This window comes from Muntiacus reevesi, chromosome 3 (assembly GCF_963930625.1).
Source record: "Muntiacus reevesi chromosome 3, mMunRee1.1, whole genome shotgun sequence".
Lineage (NCBI taxonomy): Eukaryota > Metazoa > Chordata > Mammalia > Artiodactyla > Cervidae > Muntiacus > Muntiacus reevesi.
In genome coordinates, this window is record NC_089251.1 from 254,257,479 (window position 1) to 254,265,511 (window position 8,033).

General features: G+C 39.6%; 1 pseudogene; it reads right to left on the reverse strand.

Moving 5' to 3' along the window:
* Positions 1 to 822: 822 nt before the first annotated feature.
* LOC136163503 (large ribosomal subunit protein uL30 pseudogene) lies at positions 823 to 1,569 on the reverse strand (annotated as a pseudogene).
* Between the last annotated feature and the right edge of the window lie 6,464 nt (positions 1,570 to 8,033).

The following is an 8,033-nucleotide window of genomic DNA, read 5'->3' on the forward strand; positions in this document are numbered from 1 at the left end:
AGTGTAGGGGTTTGGCACTCTACTGTGAAGAAGGAATTCATAGGGCCTGGACTCCACCTCAGACCTGTCTGGGCTGATTGTGCTAGGCCGCCTCTCCAATGGACTCTGAACTCTGTGCTTAGCGCCTGTGGGAATGACAATGGAAGGATAAGACCCCCTCTGGGCAGGGGAATCTTGACGGTCACATCCAAGTCACTCATTGCCTAAGAGAAAACAGACACTAATCACCCCTGCCTCCAGACAGTATCTATCTGAATGTAACCACAGGCTTATTGATTATTAATTGTTTGAACACATAACACATGAATGATGGGGTTATTGTGATTGTATTTACCCTCCTTTGTAAGCCTCAAGGGATTTGGGCTGGTGGGTTTGGATACATCGGGTATAAAAGATTTTCACAAATGCTGGTTGGGGCCCTTGGCTAAGAGGAGACTCTGCCTTGGGCCCGCCGGTGTAATAAACTGCACTCCACTATCTGCATTGTCCTTCTGAGTGAGTTTGTTTACTGGAAAGCATGGCTATAACAACTGAACATAGTATTGGAAGTCCTAGTTAGAGTAATTAGGCAAGAAAGAAAAATAAAATGTATACAGATTGGAAAGGAAGAAGTAAAACTGTCACTATTTGCAGATGACATAATTTTATACATTAAAAAGCCCTAAAGGCTCCACCAAAAACTATTGGCAATAACAAACAAAATTTTACTAAATTGTAGGATACAAAATCAGCATACAAATGTATATAGTGTCTCTTTTTTTGTTTGTTTGTTTCAATTGTTTATTAACGGACCAGATTACAAAAGTAATTCTGGTAGATACCTTAGTTCATCTTTCTGATAAGCCTGTTGATCTGGTCTTCCCTGTTGCCAGCATCTCCACCTTCTACAAAATGGGTGGTCTTTTTCTTCATTCCACCTCGCGGAGAAGACAATTTAAAGGGCCACAGGAAGTTGTTTGCTTCTTTGAAACGTTTTCCAACAGTATAGACCTCATGAATCAGATCCTCCATGCAGATGATTCCGTATTTCCCAAGAGATAGAGCAATCAATGCGTTGCCTGTCAGGGCAATTCGCTTTTTGTTGATTTTGCCATAACCACGCTTGTAGATCAATTCATTTACAGACTTCAGAGTTGGGTACCCCCATGCAATGTATGGCTCCACAATTCTCAGCATGTTAATTGATGCCTTGTTGAGCTTCACAAAGGTGCCACTGAAGATCTGCCGGAGGTGAAGGAGCTGCAGCACCTTTCGAAACTTTGGGCTCACACCGTTGATACCTCTGATCCTAATGACAAATGCCAATTTGGGTTTCGCGGGTACATAGAAGTTGCCAGCTTTTCGTGCCATCCTAGCCACTCAAATTTCAGTTCTGTACATCTGCCTGTATTCCTTGTGGTAATGCTTAGCTTTTTCATAAATAAGCTTCCTCCTTGCCTTTCGAAGCATCTTTTGGGCAAACTTCTTTCTCAGGCGCTTGATCTTAAGCTCTGCGAAATTCTTTCGTTTTTTCTTAAGGGTTTCTGGCACAGCAGGAACCTTTTTTTTCTTCTTTTCTGCACCCTCCATGGTTCTAGCTGGGAAAGAGCTGTATATAGTGTTTCTATATGCTAATAGTGAGCTAGCAGAAAGAAAAATTAAGAAAATCCCACTCGTGACCACAGCAAAAAGAATAAAATACCCAGGAATAAATTTAACCAAGAAGTTAAAAGACCTATATACTGAAAACTAAGGACATTATTGAAAGAAATTAAGACACAAATAAATAGATTATTCTCTGCTCATAGATTGGAAGAAATAATGTTACTAAAATGTCCATATTACCTAAAGCAGTCCACAGATTCAGTGGAATCCCTATCAAAATCCAAATGCCATTTTTTCACAGAAATAGAATAAAAAGTTCTAAAATTTATATGGAACCACAGAAGGCCCCAAATAGTCAAGCATTTATGAGGAAAAAGAACAAAGCTGGAGATGTCACATTCCCTGATTTCAAACTACATGATAAGGCTATAGTAATCAAAACAGCGTGGTATCAGCAGAAAAACAAACATTTAGGTCAATGAAACAATTGAGAGCCCAGAAATAAATGCACACATATATGGACAATTAAATTACAACATAGAAGCAAAGAACATATAATGGAGAAAGAATCTGGTCAATAAATAGTACTGGAAAAACAACCACATGGAAAAAATGAAACTAGGGCCACTATCTTACAGTATACACAAGAATCAACACAAAATGGCTTAAGAACTTGTAAGACCTAAAAACATAATACTCATAGAAGAAAACATCGTATGTTTTCTGCCATTGCTCTTAGCAAGATCTTTCTAGACAGGTCTCCTTAAGCAAGGAAAACAAAAGCAAAAATAAGCAAATGGGACTGAATCAAACCATAAAGCTTCTGTACAGCAAAGGAAACTATCACAAAATTGAAAGACAATATTCCAAACATGAAAAGATATTTGCAAGTCATATATCCAATAAGGGGTGAATATAAGAAACATATAAAGAACTCATACAACTCAACAATGACGAAAACAAATAACCCAACTTAAACAGTGGACAGAGGAGTTGAACAGGCATTTTTCTCCAAAGAAGACATATAGTTGATGAACAAGCACGTGAAAAGACATTCAGCATGATTAATTACTGAAAGTGAAAGTGAAGTCGCTCAGTGGTGTCCGACTTTTTGCGACCCCATGGACTGTAGCCTACCAGGCTCCTCTGTCCATGGGGTTTTCAAGGAAGTGCAAATCAAAGTTGTAGTGAAATATTACCTCTAGCCTGTTAAAAAGGATGTTATCAAAAAGGCAAGAAATAACAAGTTTTGGCAAGAATGTGGGAAAAAGAGAACATTTGTTCACTGCTGGTAGGAATACAAATTACTGCAGCTACTGTGGAAAATAGTATGGAGAGTCCTCCAAAAAAAAAAAAAATCAATAATAGAAGATCTACCAAATGATCCAGCTATCCCAGTTATGACTATTTATTCAAAGAATACAAAATTATTAATTCAGAAAATATATCCACAACTATGATCATTGCTGTGTTATTTACAATAGCCAAGATTTGCAAAAAACCCTGGGTGCCCATCAACCAATGAATGGATAAGATACAGTATATTATATATATACATAATGGGATATTACTCAGCCCTAAAAGGAAACCTTTCCATTTTCAGCAACATGGATGAACCTTGAGAATATTATGCTGTGAGATAAATGAGACAAATACTATATTTTATACATATGTGGAATATAATAAATATATAACAAACTAAATGAAGAAAACACTCCCCTGTAGATACAGAGATCAGAGTAGTGTTTACTAAAGGAGAAGAAGCTGAAGGAGGGGGAGGGTAAATGGGTAAAGAGGGTCAACTGTAGAGTGATGGAAACTAAATTTTTCTTAAACTACGGTGGTGAGTACACCGTAGTGTACACAGAGGTAGCAATATAATGTACACATGAGGCAGTGTATAAACCAGTGTTATCTCAAAAAAAAAAAAAAAATTTAAGAAAGTAGGCGTTTGGTTCAGATTCTCTGTCTCCACTTATTAGCTGTAGAAGTAGGTTTCTTAACCTCTCTAAACACCAGCCTCCCCATTTTTGGGTCTTTGGATGATTAAATGAGTTCATGAAAATTTATTGGCTTTTGTATCTGGCATATTATAATGTGCCCAGTAAGTGTTACTTGTTATTAATAGTAAGTTTTTATCATCCTTATTCTCTGCCCTTACTTGATCCAGAATTTAGACCCTAAGAAAATTTCCAAATGCCTTGTTCAGTATTAGAGGTAGGAACCAACTCCCAAAATATATCTGCCTATTAGGCATCATGGTGACAGAACAAAAACTAAGTTAAAATAATTAAATAAGTGCAAGGCAAGGGGTGAGAGAAAACACCATCTGCCGGCTCTCCGTGAGTCATTTAGGAGGAGTTGGAGGATAATGAAGGCCGTCGCATTCTGGTCATGGATGGGTCCTTCTGCTTGGCTGGTGTTATCGCCTTTCTCTGAATAAAAATAGCCCATGCATCCTTTACCACAGCTCAGTAAACACGGATTATGTGAATAGAAATAAAAGGATGCACAACAAAAATCTTTGGGGAGGTTTGCTGCAATTTATTTTGTTTCTTAGTGTACCAGGGAATTTCAGTAAAATCAACAATTTAATCAACAGCCAGGCATTTGATTTTTGGCTGTTTATAGTCAGTTTTATACTACTTTCCTAGCAGGACTGTCGTACAAAATGCTTATCACGAAACCATATTTCGACTTAAAGCAGTGTGGCAGAGGGTGTGCATCACTGCGCGTGTCACGAAGGCTCAGGCTGGGGTTTGGCCCCTTCTACCTGTGAGGACGCTGGGTATTTTCCAAGCCTTGGTTCCTCTTTCAACCAAATGGTGATGTCGGTCAATCTTGTAAAATTTAATTGAGATTGTATGAGAGACGAGTAATAAAGATGCTCTGTAAATATTAGCTGATCATGATTGGAAAGCTACTTTTGAAGGACAGTTTCCCATTGTGATTTTTGAGATTAAACTGAGTGGCTACCGGTTCATAGCCATGCAAAATTACTAAAACTGGGGGAATTTGCCTGGGGAAATGACTTGAATTTTGGTGGCTCAGTTTTCTTGCTTGTATATACTGACCTCAGAAAGCTGTTACGAGGACTCAGTGAGATGATGTAGGCCAGGCGCTCTGAGAACAGAGCCTGGCTCTGCTTATTTGGCTGCTATTGTTACGATTTTAATACTGAAGCCAATAGGAGGTATTTCTTTGTGGTTTGCACTGTTAAAAGTAGTGCTTTGGGGGGCAATTCTGGGATGACTTACTAATATTTTCATTTTAAATCTGGAGTTACATAGTGACACCAATTTATAGCTGACTTTCAAGAGAAATTGCAATAACAGAAAAATAGAAGAAAAGGAAGAGGCCTTTGAAAAGAGAAGAGTAGGTCAGTAGATTTAGGTTTGTCTTGGTTTTTAAAGTTATTTCTTTCATCAAATTGATTTCAACCTTTAAAAAGCACGGATTGTAAGAGGTATGTAGTATAATGTAGAAGAAAACACACAGGTGTGGAGGTTTGGAGCTTGAGGTTATAGTTCGTCCTCTGCCACTGACAACTGCATATGGACACTGGGTGAATATTTCATATTACTGATCCCAAAGAGGGCGGTGGACAAGATCACAGCTCCTGGTGCTTGGCTGTTAGAATCTCTGAGGGTGCTGTGGAGAAATAATGTATCAGGTTCCATCAGGTTCACCTGGGGTCAATTGAATTATAATCTCTCTGGGAGAGAACCAGTCTCCAGGCTCACCAGGGGTTTTGGTACACAGAGGCTCACCGACACCTGACTCAGTGATCATGATGGTCTCTTCTAACTCTGAAGTCTCATAGATCTATACATCTCTCTTTCCTCCAGTCATGCATAAAGAGTAAAAGCTGCTTCTTAAAATGAAAACAGAGCAGTAGCTGGACAAGGTCAAGGAATTTGATTTAAACTATTAGCTTCTGGAAAAAAGCAAGTCATTTCCTCATCCTCACTATTAGCCATCAACTTCTCTCCTTATGAGAGGTGTGACATCTATTCTTCAACTGTGCAGGCTATATATTGGACACAGCTTTCCCCTTTTCAGTTTAATTTACCTGTTTTTCATGCAGAAAGTTCTACCCTTGCAGAAGCTTGTTTCTAATACAGGCAAAGTGCTTCATGCAGCATTTAAAAATCACACATAAGACCTCACCTCTGCATATGGGTAATAAGAAGAGAAAAAAAAGTGAGAAACGGTTTTCAGAGAGGGATTTTCTTATCCACTGATTTCAGCACAGAGCATCAGCCTGGAAAGAGCATTTTTGTAGTAGAAATATTCAGTGAAAAACAACAATTTCCATTTATATCGTTAAGATGATGGAAGGAACATATGGCTAGATTAGGAAAGTGAATCTTAGCTATGAGGGTGCATTTGCAGGAGACATTAATTAGGGCTGAGAGTACCTCAAGTACTTGGGAAGCGAATCTGTTTAATAAGCTTCATGGTTGGCAGATGCCATTCCCCTCCTTTCACCACAACTCCAAACAGGGCAGTTGTGTCTGCAGAGACGGGCACACTTGAGAAGTCACGTGATGTTTGTGCTTTGCTCCATTCATGCCTGAAAGCAGCTTGACAGGACCTTCGCATGAGTAAGATCCCTCTTGCAGCAGTACCCACACCCAAGTGAGGGCATCATCGTGCTAAACCAGGATCTGACATTTCAGCTTGATGCATCCAGGGCTTTGCCTTCGAAGAGACCCCCATCCTTTGCTCTGCTTCAGCTGTCTGCTGATGTGCTGTCTCTATTCCTGGAGACATGACCCTGGGGTGTGCTTGAGTGGAGGATACTACATGCATCCTGACGTGTTTGTGTCAGTCCCTACTGCTTCCTTTGATCAGTTGCTGATAAAATATCTCTAGAGTTTTGTGGAGCTGGTGAAAGCCATGGGTCTGGGCTAAGGATTTGGAACTTGATTTTTGGCATTATCATGATGTTACTGTCAGTACATTTGAAAACATGAGTACATGGCCTTAGACACCTGGAATTGTCTGATGAATACTGGCTAGGGCAGCTAGTATGTTGAACCCTCAAGCATATACTGTATCACTTTCTTAAGTTCTGAGTCTGTAATGACTCTCTTGGGACAAATAACATTTCCTGTGAGGTCTCCCACTTGCATAATTGCTAGCCTTGAGTTTTAGAGTCCTTGCTACCCTAAGTGAACTCTTTTTAATTTAAGTAAAATTTTTCAGCTGTTTGAGTGGTCCTTGATAAAGAAGGCAAAGATCAAATGGATATCAAGAAATAACTTGTTCTCTCATTAGGGTAATATTTGTGGGGTGAATTAGAAAGGTAGGGTCTGTGGACAGGTAGACCAGGGTAGTGATCAAGACTAAGAATTCTGGAGCCAGATGTCCTGGCTTTAAGTCTTATCTGTACTGCTTGCTAGAGAGATAGCAAATTAGAGATACCAAGGGAACATTTTATGCAAAGATGGGCACAATAAAGGACAGAAACGGTATGGACCTAACAGAAGCAGAAGATATTAAGAAGAGGTGGCAAGAATACACAGAAGAACTGTACAAAAAAGATCTTTATGACCCAGGTAACCATGATGATGTGGTCACTCACCTAGAGTCAGACATCCTGGATTGCGAATGGGCCTTAGGAAGCATCACTACAAACAAAGCTAGTGGAGGTGATGGAATTCCAGTTGAGCTATTTCAAATACTAAAAGATGATCTGTGAATGTGCTGCACTCAATATGCCAGCAAATTTGGGAACTCGGCAGTGGCCACAGGACTGGAAAAGGTCAGTTTTCATTCCAATCCCAAAGAAAGGCAAGCCCAAAGAATGCTCAAACTACCGCACAATTGCGCTCATCTCACAGGCTAGTAAAGTAATGCTCAAAGTTCTCCAAGCCGGGCTTTAACAGTATGTGAACCATGAAATTCCAGGTGTTCAAGTTGGATTTAGAAAAGGCAGAGGAACTAGAGGTCAAATTGCTAATATCTGTTGGATCATAGAAAAAGCAAGAGAGTTCCAGAAAAACATCTGTTTCTGCTTTATTGACTACACCAAAGCCTTTGATTGTGTGGATCACAACAAACTGTGGAAAATTCTTAAAGAGATGGGAATACCAGACCACCTGACTGCCTCTTGAGAAATCTGTATGCCAGTCAGGTAGCAACAGTTAGAACTGGACATGGAACAACAGACTGGTTCCAAATCAGAAAAGGAGTACGTCAAGGCTGTATATTGTCACCCTGCTTATTTAACTTATATGCAGAGTACATCATGAGAAATGCTGGGCTGGAGGAAGCACAAGCTGGAGTCAAGATTGCTGGGAGAAACATCAATAACCTCAGATATGCAGATGACACCACTCTTATGGCAGAGAGTGAAGAACTAAAGAGCTTTTTGAGGAAAGTGAAAGAAGAGAGTGAAAAAGTTGGTTTAAAACTCAACATTCAGAAAACTAAGATCATGG